We start from the raw sequence: 25,435 nt of genomic DNA on the forward strand, positions 1-25,435 counted from the left end.
GGCCCCAGAAAAGGAAAAAAGTAAATTAAAAATGGTTCGGTATTGTATGACAGAATGGCCAAAGGAGCCTTTAAGACCACATGTCTTTTGGCCCGTTTTCGGATCCTTTGAAGACTGGGTTTGCCAGGCCGTAAATATACATGTTAATCCAAAGGAACCCTTTAGCCAGGAGGAAAGTGATTATGCAGGATTATGGATCAGGATCTCACGTCCTTTTCCAGCCTCAATATTTACACTAAAAGCAGACGAGAAGTTTGAAGAAGAAGGAAAAAAAAAAAAAAAAAAAGGAAAAAGATGATGAATGGGAGTCATTGGATAACCTACCACCTCTATATCCTAACAATCCACCCCCGGTGGTGCATCTTGTAATCCTATTTTGTTCTTAAATGTTTTGTGTCAAGGAGGAAGGTGGGAGCATTATCTAAGTAACAGTTCAGAAGTTTCGGTATATTCCCGGTGGTGTTTGGTCAGTTTCCCAAGTATCGGGGGAGGGGGGCTGACTGATTATCAAAGTGGTAGAACTGAGAGTCACTTCTTTGGTGGCTCGGACCCGAGCCCTGGGAATTTGGTAAGAAGGGGGAGAGCGAATTTATTTAGGCCTCAGTACCTTTTAAACCCCCATCTTGACGGATACACAGGAGTGATTTCTTGTTTTGTGTAGGCTTACTAACAAAGTGCATGAGAAAAATTAGCATTCGGCTTGAAATTCGGTCCTGTTGAAATGTAAATTTTGTGAAAAGGTGGTATTGCTTGTCTAGAAGACAGAAGGCTGAGTACTTCAGGTGTTTTTCCGAAGTCCTGTGGATTTATGATTGGAACGGGGCTCATTAATAATCTGAAATAGTGGAGTTTGTCTGTGGAAAGAAGAGTTTAATCCCAGACAACTGGGACATTTGGGAAGAAGATTAGGAAAAGATAGTAAAAACCTGCAATAAAAAGGTTTGCGTGGAAATTGAAACAAGGGACATTAACTAATATAAATAAATAAAAGGGAATGGGAAATCAAGGAAATGGGTAAAATCCAAAACAAAGACGTCCTAAAAAAAAAAAAAAAGCCTCCTTGGGTGCATATTGGCACATTGGAAGGATATTGTTAGAAATGGGGGCACAGAAAGCAAGAGGACTTTCACTAAGTATTGCAATCAACGGTGGCCACTATATAAGCTAAATGGCCACTTTATGGATCAATCGACTATAACAGTGTCTTGCAATTAATGTTGTTTTTGAGGAGAGAAGGAAAATAGGATGAAATGTTGTATACTGATATGTTGTTTCAGCATCTTGGAGGGAAAAGGTTTGGAATTAAGTTGGCCCCTGACTGAGCCTTTGGTGTTGGCATTAGAAAAGTACAGGCTGGAGAAAGATAAAGGAAGTGTTAAAAGGGTTGTTGAAGGTGTTAAAGGTTGTGTGGCATGTAGTATTTAACAGAGCTGTTTGAAGCTGAATGAGCAGGGAAAGAGGATGTAGGAATGTTAATAGTTCCGTCTCAACCCGAGGCTGAGATCTCTAAATCGCGGGTGTGAGCCCTCTGGGGCAGAGGGACCATGATGGGTCCGAGAGTTGTCATGGAAACAGAAAAGCAGCTAACTCTTAAAACAACCTGAGTTCATGTGTGAGCTCAGATTGCCAATGGGACCGCTCAGGGAACTTTCAACGATTGCATTCCCCTGACCGACCCCCTCACTGAGACCCTAATCACCCCGGAAATGATGTAAATACCAAAATCTGGTTAAATTGGCTATTGGGAATTGAGAATCTGTTCCAACAAGGTCCAAAAGAAACCCCTATGGAATTTATGGAATTTTTGAATTTTTGGACTAACTTTGAAATGCAATGAGAAAAAAAAAATGGACCTGGCTTAAAAAAAAAAAAAAATCAGAGGCAATTGGCTAGCCTCTTTCCAGGGCAATTGGCCCCTGATATCAGAAAGAAATTGTCTTAGGCTGCAGGACAAACTTACAACAGTCAGGAATGACGGGGACCTGGGGCATCTACCCTAGCAGGTCCACTAGTTGAAATAAAGCTAGGAAACGAAGACAGAGGCTTGAATTTTTTGTTGGTTATGGGAGCTTCTTCCTCTGTGTTAATTAGGCTGTAAATGTAATAGGAGCAACACATTCAGTGTTAAATAGTTTAAAAGGACGATTAGGAGCTAAGACAACTACAATAATTGGAGCCACAGGGAAAGAGGAGGAACGGCCATTCTTACAACCCCTTGATTTGCGCTTTGGGGGTAAGGAACTAACCCATGAATTTTTGTATGTACCAGAATGCCCGATTCCACTCTTGGGACGGTGTGATAAATTAGCGGGTGTTTGTTCATTGTCTTTAAAAGGAATTCAGAGGATCTGCTGAGAAGATAAGGTTTTGCAATTTACGACCTTGTTAAGGGGGAAGACTAAGCAAGTAGATAGTGGGGAGGGGGTGTTGGATAAACATCCTTGGTAAAACAAAGACTCTGTGAAATACTGTTTCCCGCTTCACTACCCTCCCCCTTGAACACGAGCACAACGCATGATCATTGAAAGAAAAACAACGACCCCCAACAACGAACTGCGCAGCTTCAGAAGGTCCAACAAGTCCTGACAAGCCGAAACTTGGATGCTATAAAACGGCGACACTGAAAAGGGAAAGTTGCGTGCTGTGGTGGAGCGGAGACTCCCCAGCCGCCCAGCGCTGTTTTGCTTGTGCCTGCTTACTTAATTAATAAAATATTTCTGATAGACCAAGAAATTTGTATGGTCTCACTTATAACAAATTTGGTGCCGTGACTCGGATGAAGACGGATTGACTGGGAATCCCTCTAGGGGAGGCGCCCCGCCGATTTCGGCGGCCCCGGGAACGGGAAATCCCGCTCGAGCCCTTCACCGACGAACCCAAAATTAGGCACAAGCAAATAAAACCGGTAACCCCAAGCAATCTTTGTGCACGAAGACCGAACGAAGACCCACGGGGTGGGTAAGTATAGGCCGGTGATCCGTTCGGTTGGGGTTGGTGATCCCGGAGTGCGTCTGTGTGAGACGTCCAATTGCGGACGAAGTGAGTGCGGACCCCTCAGTAGTGCGGTTCCCACATCCCGCGAGGGACTGGGCCACGACCAGGGGGAAGCGGCTCTGTGTGTGTGTGAAGGCACTCCGGAAGATGGGACAGAAGAAGAGTAAGCCTTCTGGTCCCATGGGTGGGGTAATGCCTAGTGCTAGGTTGCCCCCTATTCCCCCAGATAGTCCACTGGGGTTAATGATTAAGAATTGGAGTGATTCCCCTTTTAGGCGGGGAAAGGATAAAGTAAAAATGATTCATTATTGTGTTGAAGTTTGGGGAGGTAGGCAAATTATTGGCCCATATTTGGGTCGTTTGAAGACTGGGTTTGCCAAGCCTTAAACATTTATGTAAGTGCAAAGGAACCTTTTTGTTTAGAGGAGAGCGAATATGCAAGCCTTTGGATTGGCTCAGAGAATCGAGTTAATCTGTACCCTCTGTACCCTTTAAAAGAAAAAGGAGGGGCAAAATTACAAATTGTGGAGCAAGAGATAAAGTACCTGGGTCACCAGTTAAGTAAGGGGACTAAGAAGTTAGACCCAGGCAGAATCAGTGGAATATTGGCTTTAGCATCCCTGCGAACTAAAAAGCAGGTACGGCAACTGTTAGGGTTGACCGGATACTGTAGACAATGGATAGAAGATTATAGTGGAAAGGTTAAATTTTTATATAACAAGCTGAATAAGGATGGATTACTCAAATGGACAAAAGAAGATGAGGAACGACTGAACAAGTTAAAGGAGGAACTAGTACGCCCCCCCCAGTGTTAAGCTTACCAGATTTAAGGAGGCTGTTTTGTTTTTTTTTTTTGTGAACAGCGCAGAAGGCACAGCATATGGAGTGCTGGCCCAAGAATAGGCAGGGAGTAAAAAAAAAACCTGTGGCCTATTTGTCTAAATTATTGGATCCGGTTAGCCGGGGTTGGCCAAACTGTTTGCAGGTAGTGGTAGCTGCTGCCTTGTTAGTGGAAGAAGCACAGAAGATCACTTTTGCGGGGGAAATCAAAGTAATATCTCTACACAATATATGCGGGGTACTGCAACAGAAGGCAGAGAAATGGATCACTGACGCCAGATTATTAAAATATGAAGGAATTTTGATTTCCTCTCCAAAATTAACCTTAGGAACAACCTCCCTACAGAACCCTGCTCAATTTCTTTATGGGGAACCAAATGAGTCCTTATGTTAGTGTTGGGGAGAATCGAATGGATGTTCTATTAATGTTTCTCAGGTGATGGATCATACGGTATAATTAAATATTATTAAATGTACTTACATTATCAAGTAATCTATGTATACTGGAAACCTAGGGAGTACATTGAACATTTAAAGGAATCGTTGAAGGGGAACCCTGGGAGGGAATAGGTACAACCTGACCTTGGATAAGGGCCTGGAGATGATGAAATGAGTTGAAGCAGAACCAAGGAGCGGAGGGAGCATGCGTCGAGTGAGAAAGGTGAAAGAGTTTAGCGGAGAGGAAGACTCCTTACTTCATCTGGACGACCACCTGGACGACCACCAGAGTGCGCCACGCATGTGCAAAGGGGAGGGGAGCTAATTAGAATGAAAAGCGAGGCTGATGTTGCAACCTGTAATGAATATGTATACCTGACGCAATATTGTATGTATAAATAACGGCTGGGAAGTAACGGGACTTGAAGCCAGATTTGGGCACCTGCCCCGGCTTCCAGCGCTGAATAAAGCACCTTCATATAATCACTTGGTGGTTATGTGGTTGCTACGCTAACATTTTGGCGACCCAGATGGGACAGCGTGGGCACTGCTGAGGCGGATCGTGTCTCGGTTTCGCTCCAGCCGGCACCGAGGGATTCTCGGGGAGCAGTCGACCACGACCGACCTCCGCTGCTCACGACGTACCACTGGAGTGGTAAGCAAAGGTGCTTTCAACTTTGGGTATTCGGTACCGATTTGGTTGGGAAAGCCTGCCGGTCAGACGCGGCGAAAGCCACGCTCGGTTGGGCAGGGAGCTCCCGGGGTAAGCCTAGGCGCCGTCCGTTAGACAGAGCGAAAGCTCTGCAGGTTCGGCATTGGTAACTGTATTGGTTTGTGCTGAAGGGTCAGCACCAGGTATTATTGGTATGTAGAAAGCGTGCTGCTGCTGCTCCGGCAGCTTTTTGCGAAAAGCACGCTGCTGCTCCGGCAGCTTTTGGGAAAGCACACTGCTGCTCCGGCAGCTTCTGGAAAGTGTGCTGTTGCTGCTCCGGCAGCTTTCGGGAGAGTGTGTTGCTGCTCCGGCAGCTTTCGGGAGACTGTGTTGCTGCTCCGGCAGCTTTCGGAAGAGTGTGTTGCTGCTCCGGCAGCTTTCGGGAGAGTGTGTTGCTGCTCCGGCAGCTTTCGGGAGAGTGTGTTGCTGCTCCGGCAGCTTCCGGGAGAGTGTGTTGCTGCTCCGGCAGCTTTTGGGTCCGTATCATAAGCTCAAAATGAAAAAGATTAAAGAAATTCTGGGAAAAGATGTACCTATCCCGCGGACATCCCCGCTGGGGTGTTTGCTAGCACACTGGAAAGAGGGAGGTTTTGGTCAAGAAATGCGGAAAGGAAAGCTGATTGATTATTGTAATATTTGGTGGCCACAGTATAAACTAGAGGACCAAGAAACTTGGCCTGAGAATGGAACATTGCAATATAATACAATTTTACAATAATGCTATTTTGTAAGTGGGAAGGAAAATATGATGAACTGCCGTATGTGGAATTATTCTTTTATTTGCGCCGAAAGCCTGAATGGCAGCATGCTTGTGGAATAATGGTGCTTGAGGTTTCAACTGAGGAACGTTGTTGTGCATGTACTAAGGAGAGACGCTGTATACAGCATCAGGCAATAGAGAATAATAAGTATTATGGGGAAATGAATAATGGAAATATCGATTTGGAAGTTGCGCCGTCGGCTCCGCCGAAAGAGTCAAGACAGGGAGGGAAAAGAGAAAAGGAAGATAGCAGTAGTGATGGAGAATCCCCGATTTTAGCCTCCCCTGTGTCACATAGGACCCGGCAACAGCGAAGGGCAGGAGAAACTATAAACGAACAGGGAGGGAAAATAATCGCTCTCCTCAGGCGAGGAGTGGGGACAGAAGGACCGGTATATGTCAAGGTGCCTTTTTCAGCTGGGGACTTAATGATATGGAAACAAGCAGCCGGCACCTACAGGGAAAACCCAGAGCCAGGGTAATGAAAATGATAATTAAAACCCAAAATCCCGATTGGGATGATCTCCAGGTGATCCTGGATACTTTGATGGACTCGACAGAAAAAGACATGGTATTGCGGGCAGCCAGAGAGAGAGCCCGAGAAGATATATGAAATGGATTAGTGCTTGGAAATCTAGATCAAAACTTCCCCACTGAGGATCCCCAATGGGATTATAACACAGGGGATAGAATAAGGAGGCTGAAGAGATATCAAGATTGGGTACAAATCGGGGTATAGAATGCCATGCCCCGGACCATAAATTGGTCAAAATTGTATAATGTCAGGCAAGAAAAAGCGGAATCACCTTCCGCCTTTTTTAGAGAGATTGAAAGAAACTGCTAAGAAATATACAGATTTAGACGTAGAGACTGAGCAAGCTAAAGCTCAATTAGCACTCATTTTCTTGGGACAAGCCCAAGAGGATATTAGGAAGAAATTGCAAAAGTTAGAAGGTGCAGATTTGAGAAATTTGGATAGGCTGTTGGAAATAGCCTGGAAAATCAAAACTAGCCCAGCCAGTAAAAATTGAACTTAAGGAAGGGGCCCGACCGGTACGGATTAAACAGTACCCATTGAAGCTAGAAGCTAGGCTAGGAATAGTAAAGATTATAGATAAATTTCTTAGCTACCACATTCTGGAGGAATGCAAATCTGAATATAATACCCCAATTTTCCCAGTAAAGAAACCTAATGGGGAATACAGGCTAGTGCAGGACCTTAGGGCAATAAACGAAATAACAAAAGATATTCACCCAGTGGTGGCTAATCCTTATACATTGTTAACATCTGTAAAGGAAAAATATAAGTAGTTTACTGTAATTGATTTAAAAGATGCCTTCTTCTGCATACCCATTGACAAGGATAGTAGAAAACTTTTTGCTTTTGAATGGGAAAGTCCACGGAACGGACGAAAGATGCAACTGACCTGGACAAGATTGCCTCAAGGATTCAAGAATAGCCCGACCCTCTTCGGCAGTCAACTAGCTAAAGAAATAGAAGACTGGATTAACCAAGAACAGATTCAGGTACCAAAGGACCGATACTTGCTGCTACAATATGCGGACGATATATTAATAGCTACCGAAGGAGAGTCAGAATGTATTCAGGTAACTATTGATATTTTGAATCAATTGGAACTAAATGGGTACAAGGTTTCTAAACAAAAGGCACAAATCGCGTGCACAACAGTAATTTATTTGGGATGTGAAATTTCTCAAGGACAAAGAAAATTGGGAGTTAACCGAATACAAGCTATTTGTGAAATCCCCGAGCCGCGAAATCTGCACGAACTACGGGCTTTCCTAGGTATGGCCGGGTGGTGTAGACTGTGGGTAATGGACTATGGACTCATAGCAAAGCCCCTCTATGAAACCCAAAAGGCCTGTACATTTACCTGGGGAAAGCCACAACAAGAGGCCTTTAAGAAATTAAAAGAAGCCCTGATAAAGGCGCCTGCCTTGGGCTTGCCGGACTTATCAAAGGACTTCCAGCTGTTTGTGCATGAGAGACAACGATTGGCATTAGGAGTACTGACCCAGCGACTTGGGAGCTGGAAAAGACCTGTGGGGTATTTTTCTAAACAATTGGATGCGGTAAGCGCTGGATGGCCCTCGTGTTTAAGGGCCGTGGCAGCCACAGTCCTTTTAATACAGGAAGCCAGGAAGCTCACATTAGGGAAACGAATTGAGGTGTTCGTGCCACATATGGTGACTACGGTATTGGAGCAAAAGGGGGGCCATTGGCTATCGCCCAGCCGAATGATGAAATATCAAGCTATACTAACTGAGCAAGATGATGTAATCTTAAGAACTACTAACTTATTGAACCCAGCAGTGTTTCTAGGAACAACTACGGAGGAAGGAGACCTCAGTCATGATTGCGTGGAGATCATCGAACATACCTATGCCAGCAGAACAGACTTAAAAGATCAGCCTCTGGGGAGACTGGATTGGGAACTTTTCACGGATGGAAGCAGCTTTGTGGAAAATGGGACTCGTTATGCAGGATACGCGGTAACTACATCAAAGGTAGTGATTGAGGCAAATTCCCTACCTCCGGGGACTTCAGCCCAACGAGCAGAAATAGTCGTCCTGACACGAGCCCTGGAACTAAGCGAGGGTAAGAACGTGAATATTTGGACAGATTCAAAATATGCATTCGGGGTAGTCCACGTACATGGGGCATTATGGAAAGAAAGGGGAATGCTATCCTCATAAGGGACTAATATAAAATATCAGGAAGAAATATTGAAATTAATAACAGCTGTACAGAAACCCCAACAGGTGGCCATAATGCATTGTAAAGCTCATCAAGGAGGGATGTCAGAGATTGCAGAAGGTAACAGATTGGCAGATTTGACGGCCCGGAAGGTCGCGCGTGAAGTACGGAAAGTAATGGCTCTAATTCCATCGAAGGTAGGCCTCTCTTGTTTTAAATTACCTAAAGACCCAAAGTATTCAGCAGAAGATGAGAGACTTGCAAATTTGATGAAGGCCCGGAAGAATCCTGACGGATGGTATGTGACTACGACAGGACAACTCATAGTGCCTCCTATAATAATGCGAGAAATCTTACAAATAAAACATAATGAATGTCACTGGGGTGCAGGAGCAATGGTGACCTATTTGAAACGAGGTGTCATCTCGGTACACATGTTAACAATGGCAAAGTCAGTAATGTCAAAATGTGAGCTTTGCTTAAAGAATAACCCGGTAGCAAGGAAACATGCTGAGATGGGGAGAATTTTTGAATTTTTGGACTAACTTTGAAATGCAATGAGAAAAAAAAAAATGGACCTGGCTTAAAAAAAAAAAAAAATCAGAGGCAATTGGCTAGCCTCTTTCCAGGGCAATTGGCCCCTGATATCAGAAAGAAATTGTCTTAGGCTGCAGGACAAACTTACAACAGTCAGGAATGACGGGGACCTGGGGCATCTACCCTAGCAGGTCCACTAGTTGAAATAAAGCTAGGAAACGAAGACAGAGGCTTGAATTTTTTGTTGGTTATGGGAGCTTCTTCCTCTGTGTTAATTAGGCTGTAAATGTAATAGGAGCAACACATTCAGTGTTAAATAGTTTAAAAGGACGATTAGGAGCTAAGACAACTACAATAATTGGAGCCACAGGGAAAGAGGAGGAACGGCCATTCTTACAACCCCTTGATTTGCGCTTTGGGGGTAAGGAACTAACCCATGAATTTTTGTATGTACCAGAATGCCCGATTCCACTCTTGGGACGGTGTGATAAATTAGCGGGTGTTTGTTCATTGTCTTTAAAAGGAATTCAGAGGATCTGCTGAGAAGATAAGGTTTTGCAATTTACGACCTTGTTAAGGGGGAAGACTAAGCAAGTAGATAGTGGGGAGGGGGTGTTGGATAAACATCCTTGGTAAAACAAAGACTCTGTGAAATACTGTTTCCCGCTTCACTACCCTCCCCCTTGAACACGAGCACAACGCATGATCATTGAAAGAAAAACAACGACCCCCAACAACGAACTGCGCAGCTTCAGAAGGTCCAACAAGTCCTGACAAGCCGAAACTTGGATGCTATAAAACGGCGACACTGAAAAGGGAAAGTTGCGTGCTGTGGTGGAGCGGAGACTCCCCAGCCGCCCAGCGCTGTTTTGCTTGTGCCTGCTTACTTAATTAATAAAATATTTCTGATAGACCAAGAAATTTGTATGGTCTCACTTATAACAAATTTGGTGCCGTGACTCGGATGAAGACGGATTGACTGGGAATCCCTCTAGGGGAGGCGCCCCGCCGATTTCGGCGGCCCCGGGAACGGGAAATCCCGCTCGAGCCCTTCACCGACGAACCCAAAATTAGGCACAAGCAAATAAAACCGGTAACCCCAAGCAATCTTTGTGCACGAAGACCGAACGAAGACCCACGGGGTGGGTAAGTATAGGCCGGTGATCCGTTCGGTTGGGGTTGGTGATCCCGGAGTGCGTCTGTGTGAGACGTCCAATTGCGGACGAAGTGAGTGCGGACCCCTCAGTAGTGCGGTTCCCACATCCCGCGAGGGACTGGGCCACGACCAGGGGGAAGCGGCTCTGTGTGTGTGTGAAGGCACTCCGGAAGATGGGACAGAAGAAGAGTAAGCCTTCTGGTCCCATGGGTGGGGTAATGCCTAGTGCTAGGTTGCCCCCTATTCCCCCAGATAGTCCACTGGGGTTAATGATTAAGAATTGGAGTGATTCCCCTTTTAGGCGGGGAAAGGATAAAGTAAAAATGATTCATTATTGTGTTGAAGTTTGGGGAGGTAGGCAAATTATTGGCCCATATTTGGGTCGTTTGAAGACTGGGTTTGCCAAGCCTTAAACATTTATGTAAGTGCAAAGGAACCTTTTTGTTTAGAGGAGAGCGAATATGCAAGCCTTTGGATTGGCTCAGAGAATCGAGTTAATCTGTACCCTCTGTACCCTTTAAAAGAAAAAGGAGGGGCAAAATTACAAATTGTGGAGCAAGAGATAAAGTACCTGGGTCACCAGTTAAGTAAGGGGACTAAGAAGTTAGACCCAGGCAGAATCAGTGGAATATTGGCTTTAGCATCCCTGCGAACTAAAAAGCAGGTACGGCAACTGTTAGGGTTGACCGGATACTGTAGACAATGGATAGAAGATTATAGTGGAAAGGTTAAATTTTTATATAACAAGCTGAATAAGGATGGATTACTCAAATGGACAAAAGAAGATGAGGAACGACTGAACAAGTTAAAGGAGGAACTAGTACGCCCCCCCCAGTGTTAAGCTTACCAGATTTAAGGAGGCTGTTTTGTTTTTTTTTTTTGTGAACAGCGCAGAAGGCACAGCATATGGAGTGCTGGCCCAAGAATAGGCAGGGAGTAAAAAAAAAACCTGTGGCCTATTTGTCTAAATTATTGGATCCGGTTAGCCGGGGTTGGCCAAACTGTTTGCAGGTAGTGGTAGCTGCTGCCTTGTTAGTGGAAGAAGCACAGAAGATCACTTTTGCGGGGGAAATCAAAGTAATATCTCTACACAATATATGCGGGGTACTGCAACAGAAGGCAGAGAAATGGATCACTGACGCCAGATTATTAAAATATGAAGGAATTTTGATTTCCTCTCCAAAATTAACCTTAGGAACAACCTCCCTACAGAACCCTGCTCAATTTCTTTATGGGGAACCAAATGAGTCCTTATGTTAGTGTTGGGGAGAATCGAATGGATGTTCTATTAATGTTTCTCAGGTGATGGATCATACGGTATAATTAAATATTATTAAATGTACTTACATTATCAAGTAATCTATGTATACTGGAAACCTAGGGAGTACATTGAACATTTAAAGGAATCGTTGAAGGGGAACCCTGGGAGGGAATAGGTACAACCTGACCTTGGATAAGGGCCTGGAGATGATGAAATGAGTTGAAGCAGAACCAAGGAGCGGAGGGAGCATGCGTCGAGTGAGAAAGGTGAAAGAGTTTAGCGGAGAGGAAGACTCCTTACTTCATCTGGACGACCACCTGGACGACCACCAGAGTGCGCCACGCATGTGCAAAGGGGAGGGGAGCTAATTAGAATGAAAAGCGAGGCTGATGTTGCAACCTGTAATGAATATGTATACCTGACGCAATATTGTATGTATAAATAACGGCTGGGAAGTAACGGGACTTGAAGCCAGATTTGGGCACCTGCCCCGGCTTCCAGCGCTGAATAAAGCACCTTCATATAATCACTTGGTGGTTATGTGGTTGCTACGCTAACACTTAGGACATGATTGCCTCCGAAATATAGAAGAGCAAACGAAATTGAGACCTGATCTAGAGGAAGTGGAATTACCCATTGGTGAACAGATATATGTGGATGGTTCCTCGAGAGTAGTCGAGGGAAAGCAAAAATCAGGATACGCGTTAGTAAACGAGAAAACATTTGAGATAGTGGAATCTGGACCTTTGAGCCCTAGCTGGTCTGCCCAAGCTTGCGAGCTATATGCCATATTGCAGGCCCTAAAATTGTTGAAAAATAAAAGCGGTACAATATATACAGATTCAAAATATGCTTATGGGGTAGTACATACATTTGGTAAAATATGGAAAGAAAGGGGGCTCATCAATTCACAAGGAAAGGGTTTAATACATCAGGAATTGATTACCCAGGTTTTACAAGCTATCAGAGAGCCCAAAGAAATTGCTGTAGTACATATAAAAGGGCATCAAAAAGGCCTCACCCCTCAGGTTAGGGGTAATAATCTAGCAGATCAGGAGGCAAAAAGGGCAGCATTAATGAGTATAAGAATTATAAGAACGAGGGAAGATTGCCCAGACTGTGGGAAATACTTAATACTTATACTTAATATATAGTAATTAATATAATAATTAATAATATAATAATATATAATAATGCTTAATATAATACTTAATACTGTGGGAAAGGCTTAAAGGAATTTCCATGTTATGATTGCTGGAGTGAATGGGGAGTTGATGGGATTGAATGCAATTGTTCTGAGGAAGAAAGCCCGCCTTATAAAAACTGCTACAAGTGCAGGCCGACTAACTCCCTGTGGTCGAATGGACCCATTCCCCTCCCCTTACTCTGTTTCACTAATACAGAAGAAGACAAGATGACACAAATGGGGGTTCAAAAAAAAAAAAAAAAAAAACAAAACGATAAAGGGAAATGGGTACTGCCTGATGGACGGGAAGTGTTACCAAAATCAGTAGCTATGAGGGTGCTACGGAGATTTCATGAACAGACGCACTGGGGTACTCAGGCGTTGGTGGATCAATTTGCCACATATTATATGTGTATAGGGATTTATAATATAGCAAAGAGGATCGTAAATGATTGCATAACTTGTCGGAGGGTAAATGCTCAACACATGAGAAAAAGGGTCCCGGGAGGAGGACGAGAATTGGCACATCGACCTTTTGCAAAGATTCAATTAGATTTTACTGAACTTCCAAAAACGGGGCGATATAGATACTTATTAGTTATTGTAGACCACCTCACAAACTTTGTTGAAGCATTCCCTACGGCAAGGGCCACAGCTCAAACCATGGTAAAGATATTATTAGAAAGCATCATACCCAGATACGGGGTAATAGAAGCAATTGACTCTGATCGAGGCCCACACTTTGTGTCAAAGGTATCCCGAGACACGATGAAGGCTCTGGGAATTAAATGGGAATATCACACTCCCTGGCATCCTCAGAGTTCGGGAAAGGTAGAACGAATGAATGGTGAAATTAAAAGCAACTAACAAAGCTTATGATAGAGACTAAAACCTCCTGGGTGAAATGTTTACCGCTTGCACTATTGAATATCTGGACATAGCCCCGAGCCGATGTCGGAATCTCACCTTTTGAAAGGCTGTATGGTATGCCTTATGATTTAGAGATGCCATCTGATCACCCCCAGGTACAGGATATCCAATTAAAACCTTATTTAATACAGCTTATGAACCAACGGAGGGAGTTGCAAGCGAAAGGCTTGGTGGCTAGATATAGCAATCCATAGGATACAACCTGGAGATAGGGTTCTAATTAAGACATGGAAAGAAACGTCTTTAACACCACGGTGGGGAGGCCCCTATGTTGTTTTACTTATCACAGAGACGGCTATCCGGACGGCTGAGAAGGGGTGAACGCATGCCAGTCGCGTGAAAGGACCAATCCAGAAAAGCAAATGGGAAGCGGTCGCAGGCCCTGATGACTTAAAGCTCACGTTGAAACGAACTCGATAAGTATGGTCTAACTGTCTATGTATCGTAAAAAAAAAAAGGAGGAAAGGGGACCCTGTTTGATCAGAAAAAGGTCGCGGTTACCTGAGAAACTCCCCTGAAGAACACTGCTGCTGCCAAGAAGAACTTGCACCTTGTAGTTCGCTGCAACCGAACTGACAAGCGAGGCAGAGAGTGAAACGATGGGGAATTACGTGGCCAGGTAAAGAACTCTGGAAAATGGGCCCTAGCCATTTTTTTTGCGATACATAGTAATGGGTACGATTGTTTACACTGTTCCTGGGTCTGCGCACCCTCACAAACCTTTTAAATGGAGCCTGATTAGATGGGAAGATCACCATGTTGTTCAGCAGATAACTACTGCTGGGGGACTGATAGGGAAGGCATCATCTATATAAAGAAGGAAGAGACTAAGAGTCCCCAACGGGTGGGACCAAATCAGAAACTGTCGGGGAGTGTTTTGAGGATTCAGCCTACACAAGCTTTTAGAATGCTAACTCCTAATAGCCCTAAACCACTGGAGGTTGCTAATAAATCAGTAAACCCGGAGTATGGGATTAGAAATGAAGGGGTGACCGGGAATAACATATGGAGAATCATGAATGCTAGTTATCAGTTGTTGAATCAACCAAATCCAGACGTGCCTAGACCTTGCTGGTTATGTCTTGATATAAGGCCCTCATATTACGACGCCATTGGGGATCTGGGAGAAACCACCCGTTCAAACGAAACCGATCCCCCACAATGCAATTGGGGAAGGGATGTAGGAATAACGTTAACGGAAGTAACTGGGAATGGCAGGTGCGTAGGCACGGTCCCTGGTGAGAAGTTCCATCTATGCAATATTACAGAAAATGTTACACAATTAGACAAAGAAAAATGGTTAATACCAGCAGATAACACCAGATGGGTATGTTCGTCTCTGGGGGTAACTCCATGCTTATCTTTAAAATTGTTCAACTCGTCTCATGATTTTTGTGTACAGGTAGTAATTATACCTAGGATTCTTTACCATTCTGAGGAGTATATGTACATCCAACATGCTATGGCAAAAAAAAAAACACTTAAGGAAGAGAGAGCCTATTACGGCTGTCACTTTAGCCACTCTGATGATTCTGGGGGCTGCAGGAGCCGGAACTGAAATTACCTCTCTGGTAAAACAAAGCCAAGAATTTACCTCTCTACGCATTGCTGTAGATGAGGATTTGGCCCGTATCGAGCAATCCATATCAGCTTTAGAGAAATCTGTACGACAAAATCGTAGGGGATTAGATCTGATTTTTCTACAACAAGGAGGATTGTGTGCAGCCCTACGAGAGGAGTGTTGCGTATATGCAGATCATACTGGAGTAGTAAGGGATACAATGACTAAATTGAGAGAAGGGCTAGAAAAACGAAAAATAGAAAATGAAGCCCACCAGAATTGGTATGAATCCTGGTTTAATTACTCACTTTGGCTCACTACACTGCTATCAACTATAGCAGGACCTTTGTTGCTGCTCATATTAACACTAACTTTTGTACCATGTATATTCAATCGAATAATCGCGATTGTAAAAAAACCGATTAGAGGCAGCTCACCTTATGCTTGTGCGTGCGAAATATGAATCTCTTGAACAGGAGGAGGATGACGCAGAAACTTTAATATTGAGCAAACAAGTGCTTCAAAAATTCATCAATGAACAAAATATGTTAGAAAAAGAAAAAGGAGGGATTGTGATAAATTAGCGGGTGTTTGTTCATTGTCTTTAAAAGGAATTCAGAGGATCTGCTGAGAAGATAAGGTTTTGCAATTTACGACCTTGTTAAGGGGGAAGACTAAGCAAGTAGATAGTGGGGAGGGGGTGTTGGATAAACATCCTTGGTAAAACAAAGACTCTGTGAAATACTGTTTCCCGCTTCACTACCCTCCCCCTTGAACACGAGCACAACGCATGATCATTGAAAGAAAAACAACGACCCCCAACAACGAACTGCGCAGCTTCAGAAGGTCCAACAAGTCCTGACAAGCCGAAACTTGGATGCTATAAAACGGCGACACTGAAAAGGGAAAGTTGCGTGCTGTGGTGGAGCGGAGACTCCCCAGCCGCCCAGCGCTGTTTTGCTTGTGCCTGCTTACTTAATTAATAAAATATTTCTGATAGACCAAGAAATTTGTATGGTCTCACTTATAACAGACGGGATCTATTAGCCAACTTAGATGCAACAATAACCTTTGAGGATGGAGAATTAATAATGAAGGTACCTGAGTCCAAAGTAGGACAAATCCTAATGATCAAAGATAAACCCTTTGTTAATATTCCAAGAGAAGTAGAAAATGCAGTTATACCAACAGTATGGGAAACAGATGTACCAGGGAAGTCGAAACTGGCACAACCGGTAAAGGTGGAATTAAAGGAAGGAGCCAAACCTGTTTGAATCAAACAATATCCACTTAAGATAGAAGCTAGGCACGGGAATGGTGAAAATTATTGACAAATTTCTCAAATATCAGATTCTGGAAGAATGTAAATCGGAATACAATACTCCATTTTTTCCAGTAAAGAAGCTGAATGGCGAGTATAGATTTGTACAAGATCTTAGAGCAATAAATGAAATAACAAAGGATATTCACCCGGTAGTAGCTAATCCTTACACATTGTTAACATCTGTGAAAGGGAAATATAAATGGTTTACCGTGATAGATTTAAAGGATGCCTTCTTTTGCATACCTCTTGATAAAGATAGTAGAAAATTATTTGCCTTCAAATGGGAAAACATATTGAAGTTTTTGGACCACATATGGTAACAACCGTTTTGGAACAAAAGGGGGGGGGCACGGGTTATCACCCAGCCGGATGATGAAATATCAGGCAATACTAACTGAACAAGATGACATAACCTTGAAAACGACTAACCTGTTATATCCAGCAGTATTTCTAGGAACTGTTCCAGAAGAAGGACCGTTGGAACACAATTGTGTGGAAATAATCGAACATACGCCAGCCACAAAGGTTTGAAGGATGTACCCCTTGAGAGGTATTCAGTGGGAATACCACACTCCGTGGCACCCACAAAGCTCAGGGAAAGTAGAAAGGATGAATCAAACAATAAAACAACAATTGGCTAAGTTAATGATCGAGACACAGCTGCCCTGGACGAAATGCTTACCATTGGCACTTTTAAACATAAGAACTAAACCACACAGTGAGACTGGATTATCACCATATGAAATGTTATATGGTATGCCTTATTCTCAAGGGATGCCCCTAGGGAACAATGTAGTTGAGGATCATAGTATCCAGAAATACATAATTACCATTGGAAGGAGATTACAGGAGCTAAGAGAAATTGGGATGATGACTCAGACACCACCTTTAGGATTTGCTATTCATAAAATGCAACCAGGAGACAAGGTCTTAATAGAAACCTGGAGAGAAGAATCATTGAACCCCCGATGGGAGGGACCGTACCTTGTTTTACTTACTACTGAAACAGCTGTGAGAACAGCAGAAAGGGGTTGGACCCACGCATCCAGAATAAAAGGACCAATAACTACCGAAGCCTGGAGGGTTGAGTCCACTCCTGGGGAACTGAAACTGAGACTAAAGAGGAACTGATATCCCAGCAATGAGGTTCTGCATGAATTAAGGGCACTGGATAAAGAGGACAAGGCTGAAGGAAAGAGGAAAGGGAGAAGGCAAGACCGGGGTAGGACCCTCCACTGCGGTGTGTATGGTCTACCGAGGGAGGCAATCCCTATGGGTATTGACCGCCGAGTGAGAGTGCCTCGACCGGACTTCTCCCGCGCTAAGATCAGGTTGTCCTGAGAAAAATAACATGAGAACCTTTTAAACCCATAATAAAATTGTGATTAGTTTTTCCAGGAGCTGGATCACCTCGAAGGGCTGAATGGTAACACAAGCTCTGAAAGCGGGCCCAACCCCATGATTGAAGGCGCTTCCCACACTCTCAAGATTGGACGGCGAAAAAGGATAAGAAATGCTATACTTCCTGGTATTGTTTTTACAGGGGCAATTGGGCCATGGGCAAGAATGGAGGAATAACTTTTTCACTTTGGGGGAGGAAGTGGCCAAGGCCTTTAACCTTAGTAACTGCTGGATTTGTGGAGGACCGGGGGGGAACTGGAAGTTGGCCCTGGGTAGCAGGCCCGGTCGAACCCAAGTGGTGGGTCAGTAATTTGAGCGAAGTTCATAATGGGATGCAATTTTGGAAAGAGGAAGGAGGTCCATGGCAGTTGCACTCGTCAGCTCGGGGTGTATACTGCTTGAACAGAACAGGAACAGTGGCGGTGGGAAAAAGCATTTGCAATTGGACTCTGTCCCCCGGATATGATTGTACCGATCCTGGATGTAGTCCTGTAAGCTGTACAGCACGTAGTGGGAAATGGAACGCCACACATGTTCAGCTGAGAAACGGGACTTGGCTGAAATGCTCATATTGAGAATTTTTTGGATCCGGATGTGAAACTGTGGCAAGAGCACAAGCGGGGGGACAATTCGATGGTCAAATCTTGAGCTGTCAGCGTGATAACACCTCTAAGGAATAGCATGTGGTGCGGGTCTATCGTTGGAAATGGCAGGATGAGAATGGGAGGCGAGTGTTCTTTAAACATTTCTGGTCAGCTTATAATATGACAGGCCGCCAAAGAGAACTGAATTGTGACTGTAAGTGGAAACCCAACGTGGGAGCTTGGAAGCGCGCATATACGAGCACAAACGGGGCAGACATTGTAACAGGACCACTCGGTAACAAGGACACTCTGTATTATCACGCCCCAAAGGGTAAAGAGGGATGGGATGGTCCTTTTCCAAACGGGACGTGGGCCCTAAAGGGACATTATTGGGTGTGTGGCAAACATGCTTACAAGAGGCTACCCGGAAACTGGTCGGGAATATGCTATGTGGGGTACATAAGACCCTTGTTCTTTTTATTGTCACAAACACAAGGAAATCATTTAGGAATAAGATGATATGATGACCTGAACAGAGTAAAACGATCTATTGACACTTCCTTAGCCGGGGGTAGTGCCCAAAAATGGGGAAAGGATGAATGGCCTCCTGAAAGAATCATACAGCATACCTGGAACCCGAATGAGTTGATATCAGGAGCCCGAGAACCTATTTATAATTTGAACCGAATAATTAGGTCGCAAGCTATCCTCGAAGTTGTAACCAATCAAACAGCGACGACCTTGGATCTTCTGGCTGATCAATCCACTCAGATGAGGAATGCTATCTTTCAACATAGAATGGTCTTAGACTATTTACTAGCAGAAGAAGGGGGAGCGTGTGGAAAACTGAACGATTCTAATTGTTGTTTACAAATTGATGATAATGGAAAAGTGGTTAAGCAGATAACAAGAAATTAAAAAGCTAGCCCACGTCCCAGTACAAACTTGGAAGGGTATGGACTGGGATTTCTTTTCATGGTTGCCCGGTGGACCATGGGTTAAAAGGATGCTATTTTTATTTCTATGTGGTGTAATGACATTTTTGTTTATACCTTGTATGATACCTTGCTTTACGTTGTTGATATGGCGAATAATAAATAGCACCCAATTTGTGATGACTTTGGGAGAGAAAAGGTGATGTGCGATAATGATGCTTAAGAAATGGACACCCCGAGAACTGACTGATGAAATCCAATTGCTACTAACAAAGGTTGAAGAAGAGACACGAATTGATGATATTAAAAAGAAGGGGAGGAATTGTAAGGAATGGTCCAGCAATTCGTGCCACTAAGGGATTTGAAGGGTTAACACTGAGGCCTGGGTTTAGGCGAGAAGAGAACAAAGGGATTTCTTCAGAGAAAAGCTGCTGACTCTGCACGGATGTGCAGTAACTTCTGACATCCGGCCAAGAGACCACTAGATAAGGAGGAAGAATATGAGCCTCCCCGTCCGAGCGGCCCCCGAGAGACTAACAGAGACTGATAAGCAGGCGCACCTGGGAGGACTTCGGATTCGGGAAACCAATTATAATAACCCTGCCTCTTCTAGAAGTAGTAATGAATATGTATTAGCCTAGGAGCATAAAAACCAGCCGCCTTACGTAACAGGTGTGCTTCCTGGTGGAGCAGAGACTCCCGGCGCACCCAGCGCTGTTTGCTTGCCTCTATTCGTTTAATAAATTGTAAACTTTGATTGTAATCCTATTTGGGACTCAGTCATTTATAACAGATATGACTGCAGTTCTCTTCAAACTTGGTTTCAGTGAATCATCGCTGCAATCTAAAAGGGCTGCTGGTACAAGCACATTTGTGTTGGCATATGCTATTCACAAATTGTTTGCTCCAGTACGACTCAGCATTACTATAGTTTCTGTGCCATTTATTGTCCGATACTGCCGGAAGATTGGTTTCTTCAAACCTCCTACCCCAAATCCATGATAACTTCTTATGGTTTTTTACTCGCCCAACGTGGGGCTCAAGGAATTTGAGATAAGGATGATAGTTGAGAGAAGTAACGGGCAAAACACGGACTGGATGTTTTTATGAATGCAATAGTTGTGAAGAATTTAAGAAAGCAGCAATTGTGAAAAATATGTTTCATATTAGTGTGGTGAAGGGATGAGGGGTGGTGTGTGTGTAAATTGTCCACCTCGTCGGTGTTGTGATGATGTTATGTTTATTTTGGTGTGGGGAATTCTTTTTCTTTTTGATGTAAGTGAAGTTTGTGAAGGTTGTGATAACTGTAAAGTAAGAGTATATTATATTATATTATATATATTATCGTCCCCCGTAAACAGGGCCGATAATTCATAAGTGGTCACCGCCTTACGCGGTTCCTTAATAAGGTCCCACCAGAAGGGGTGCCAGTCATTTTGCCCGAGACTGATTAAAGAGGCAGGATCCGTGAAGTAGTGGGGAAAGGAAGAAGGTAGGCACTCCGGGTTTTAAGAATTGATCCGGTAACTCTGTGCACAAACCAAGGTAAGAAATATTAAGTATTGCCTTGGGGGTCGGGTGAGACTCTGTGTGATGTGTGATGTGTGATTGAGACGTACTTTTGTACGAAGCGAGTGTGGAGTCCTGATCCGCGGTTCCGTAGCTCCGCGAGGGGCGCGGCCGGAGACGGACGAAGCGTGAGATAAGGGAGAGAAAGGAAGAGTCTCGGGAAATTTGGTGTATGGTAAGCCCTTGCACAGGGAAGTGCTTGGCAATACACCAGGGAAATTTGGTGTGCGGTAAGCCTCACACGGGGAAGTGCTTGGCAGTACACCAGGGAAATTTGGTGTACAGTAATCCTTGCACGGGGAAGTGCTCGGAAGTACACCAGGGAATCTGGTAAACTCATAGGTGTGCGGTAGCCCTTGCACGGGGAAGTGCTTGGCAGTACACCCCCATTTTCCAGAATAGGAAAAATGGGAAATATGAGTTCCAGGGGACAGGGAGATATCCCTGGGGGAGTGCCTACCGAAAGTTCTTCCTGAAGAATTATAAGAAATTGGAAAAATAATCTCAAAATTGGAGGAGATGGTAAAAAAAAAAAAAAAATATGGTTAAATATTGTGTATTAGTCTGGACAAAAGAACCAATTAAGGAAACAGCAGTATTTTGGCCAAAATACGGGCCTGATGAAAATTCAGGCTTTAAATTTGTGTGTAAACAATAAGATTCCTTTTTTTTGGAGGAGGAGCCAAGTTATGCTCCCTATAATCCTAATATTGCACCGGTGGCAGCAGCAGTCGCTCCAGGAAAGGAGACAGGGACTGCAATTAACACTGTCCCTAGAGAAGAGCGTACTCTAGGCTCTGGCAAGAATTAAAACAAGGTAGAAGAGGTACTGAGAATTTTGCCTTCCCTGATGCTAACAGTGCTAACACTAACTGTGTATCCTCTTAAGTGAACTTCCCCCCCTCCTTACCAGCAGAGACGTTAGGAGTTTCCTAGGACCAAACTTATACTCTTGGGGGGGGGGGGATTATGTATATAAATATGTTGTTTACAGGGAAAGAAATGGGAATGATCAGGAGGAGAGCTGCTATACAAAAATGGGAAAGAACTCATCCTCCAGGACCAGGGGTAATACCGGCAGGGCAGAAATACCCACTTGCCGATCCTGGCTGGAATAATAATAGTGTGTAACACAGAAATCATATGAGAGACTTGGGGTCAGAATGAGAAAGTACTTGGGGATGAATCCTGAGGACCCGGTATCCCAAGGGCTCTTGAAAGTTCATTTTGTGATTGAAGCCTGGCAAGATGCACAGAAAATGCTCCAGAAGGTGGGGGGGATGTAGTGAACAGTCACTGGGGGGCCCTCCTGTGGGAGGCCCTGAACGTGTGTGTCAAGAGGGGAGATGAGAAGGAAAAGCAGACAGTGAAACTAATGGTATTGACTGTGTAGCAGGTAGTCAGGCAGAGGGTTGGAGAAAGAGGAAGAAAATCTTCAGGGGGAGTCAGGGCCAGGATGGAAAAAGAGAGGAAGAGAGATGAAGGAATGGCAGGCAAGGAAAGCTACCCGTGTTGCGGCCTGAATCTTAGCAGGGACAGGCTTTGATGGGATGTTTTAAGTGTGGGCAGGCTGGCCACTTCAGGTAGGAATATCCGGAGTGGAAGAAGGAGGAGAGAAGGAAAATGGGATGAGGGAGAAAGGTATGGAATTAAGTTGGCTAATGACTGAGACTTTGGTGAAAGTACAGGCTGGAGAAAGATAAGAAGAAGTGTTAAAAAGGGTTATTGAAGGTGTTAAAGGTGTGGTATGTAATGCTTGACAGAGCTGTTTTTTGAATGAGTTGGGAAAGTTGAATGAGCAGGGAAAGAGGATGTAGGCATTATCTAAGTAACAGTCTAGAAGTTTTGGTATATTTGCTGTGGTGTTTGGTCAGTTTCCCAAGTATCGAGAAGGGGGGGGGGGGGGGGGGGGGGGGGGGGGGGGCAGCCTGCTCCACCAGGGGCCTCTCCACAGGCCACAGGGGGCTTCGGATCCGGCACCTGGAGCGCCTCCACCCCCTCCTTCTGAGCTCCTCGCTCTCCCAGCTGCTGTTGAGCAGCAGGTTTTTGTTTGTTCGCTTGTTTTCGTGGATGTGCTTTCACAGAGGCAGGGACTGTGTTGCTCATGGCTTGGCTCTGGGCAGCAGTGGACCCCTCTGGGGCCGGATGAAATTGTCCCTTATCTGCTACGGGGAGGTTTCTGGATTCTCCTCGTGGGGGGCTGCCACTGCAGCCCCCCCCCCCCAAACCTTGCCATCAAACCCAATACACTGGGGCAGCTAGGTCATTACTGGCCTGTAAAGTATCAGGGATTAAATTAACTAATGAAACCCTAAAAAGTGATGGGGGTAGAAGGGGCTGGGATAACAGTGCCACCTTTGGGGGATACCAAGCTGAGACTAGGGGATAAAATGATCTCTGGGCAGTTATTGTATGTACCCAAGGCAGGGACTAACTTGTTGGGAAGGGATTTGATGATGAAATTGGGCATTCAAATAGTAAATTGTTAGACTGGAATAACAGTGGTATTAATGGAGTGCTCTCAGGCCCTGAGAGCAAAGATATATTCACCTCTGACTGGAAAGACTCTGAAGTGGGGGCGGAAGCAACAATACATATGGACAGTTTTACCTCAGGGGTTTACAGGGCCACCGATTTATTTGGGCAAAGTTCTAGAACAGATTTTGGAGCAATTCCAACCTCCCAAGGAGGAATTACTGTTACAAAATGTGGATGATCGTTTATTGTCAGGACAGGAGAAAACAGTTGTGAAGGAAGCTACAAAATGTGGATGATCGTTTATTGTCAGGACAGGAGAAAACAGTTGTGAAGGAAGCTACTAACAAGCTATTCTACTTTCTGGGAAAACAGGGCTTGGGAGTATTGAAAAATAAATTACTATACGTAGAAAGAGAAGTCAGGTATTTAAGGCATCTAATGTCTGAGGGAAAATGGAGAATAAATCCAGAGAGGATTCAGGGAATTGTTGAAAACTAAGAAAGAACTAAAAAGTTTTTAAGAGAGATTTCTTTAAGGAATCAGGAGCCACGAAGTCTGAGTGAAAATGGATACTCCCTGATGGGAGAGAAATGCTGAATAAAGCACCAATGAGGCAAATATGATGTTTTACATCAAGAGAGTCATTGGGAGATGCAAGCAATGTGTGATGTTGTGCTAAGAAAGTATGTCTGTGTAGGAATATACACTTTAGTGAAGCAAATATGCAGAGGATGTACCATATGTCAAAAGGCAAATAAAAAGGTCATTTGTAACTAACCTAGAGGGGGACGGGAGCCAGGGATTCGACCTTTACAAAGTAGACAGGTAGACTTTACTGAGTTACCTAAAGGAGGGAGATTTAAGTACTTGTTTGTCCTAATTGGCCACGTGACTGGATGGGTGTAAGCTTTCCCCTCTGTATCTGCCACTGCAAACACGGTGGCTAAGGTATCACTGGAGCAAATAGTCCCTAGATATGGGATAGCTGAAAACATTGATTCAGATCAAGGAAATAATTTCACTTCACAAGTACTGCAAGGGTTAATGCAGGCCTTAGAGATTGGGATTTTCACACCCCCTGGCACCCCTCCTCTTCTGGGAAGGCAAAACGAATGAACCAGACATTAAAGAAGCAATTAACTAAATTAGTGTTAAAAACCCAACTTCCTTGGGTAAAATGTTTACTTTTAGCACTCCTACAGGTTCAAACAGCACCAAGAAACGATATAGGAATTTCACCGTATGAGATGCTGTTCGGATTACCCTGTCTGGGCAGAAGGGATGAGATACCACAATTCGAAACAAGAGAGTTTTCTTAAGAACTGTATTCTGGGGTTGTCTTCTTCTTCGTCATTTCTCAGGACCCATGGGAAATTGGGTCCTGATTCAGACCTGGAAAGGATCAACTCCGGCCCGAATGGGAAGGACACTTCCAAGTACTACTAACCACTGAAACAGCCATAGGAACTGCGGAAAAAGGTTGGACTCACTATACTCGAGTGAAGGCATCCATCGACCCTAGTACCTGGGAAGCTGTTCCTACAGAAGACTTGTTGGAAGCTGAAATCTCATAGTGGACTCTGAGCGGGATAAGAGCTTGCAATTGTAAACTAACCTTTTATTTTCACAGGTAACTAATAAGTGTGACTTGTGATTGAGAGAAAGGATAGACCTATAGTGAATTGAAGTGTTCCCAAGGGGGGTTTGTTATAGTAGTAGTGTATATCTTATTCTTTGTATTGATAATTATTTGGAAACCTAAGGTTTAAAAATAATGACAGGGAAAAATCAATTATTAATTTTGTTTTTAGTGATTGTAGGCCTCAGAGAAAGTCTTGGTCAATTGGCAACTTGGAAAAGGCATGACCAGATAATAGTAAGACGGGATACCCCATAAAAATATGGGTGAATGTGACAGAGGGTTATGTACCGCAATCTGTCATGCTTGATGCTTGTGAGGTGTTAGCTTGTGGAGATTTAAATGCCCAACGACAATTGAGCAGAGGGAACAAATAACTGGGAGGGACCCAACAGCCAGATTGAGAATAGC

General features: G+C 44.1%; 1 long non-coding RNA gene across 1 annotated transcript; it reads left to right on the plus strand.

The window, feature by feature from the left end:
• The first annotated feature begins 1,695 nt into the window (after window positions 1-1,695).
• On the plus strand, window positions 1,696-16,103 carry LOC136788715 (uncharacterized). Its single transcript, XR_010827344.1, has 2 exons — window positions 1,696-11,411; window positions 11,982-16,103. It is a non-coding gene; the product is annotated as an uncharacterized lncRNA (long non-coding RNA).
• The last annotated feature ends 9,332 nt before the right edge of the window (window positions 16,104-25,435 follow it).

The sequence above is a fragment of the Anser cygnoides genome, chromosome W, assembly GCF_040182565.1.
Source record: "Anser cygnoides isolate HZ-2024a breed goose chromosome W, Taihu_goose_T2T_genome, whole genome shotgun sequence".
In the NCBI taxonomy this organism is placed as follows: Eukaryota; Metazoa; Chordata; class Aves; order Anseriformes; family Anatidae; genus Anser; species Anser cygnoides.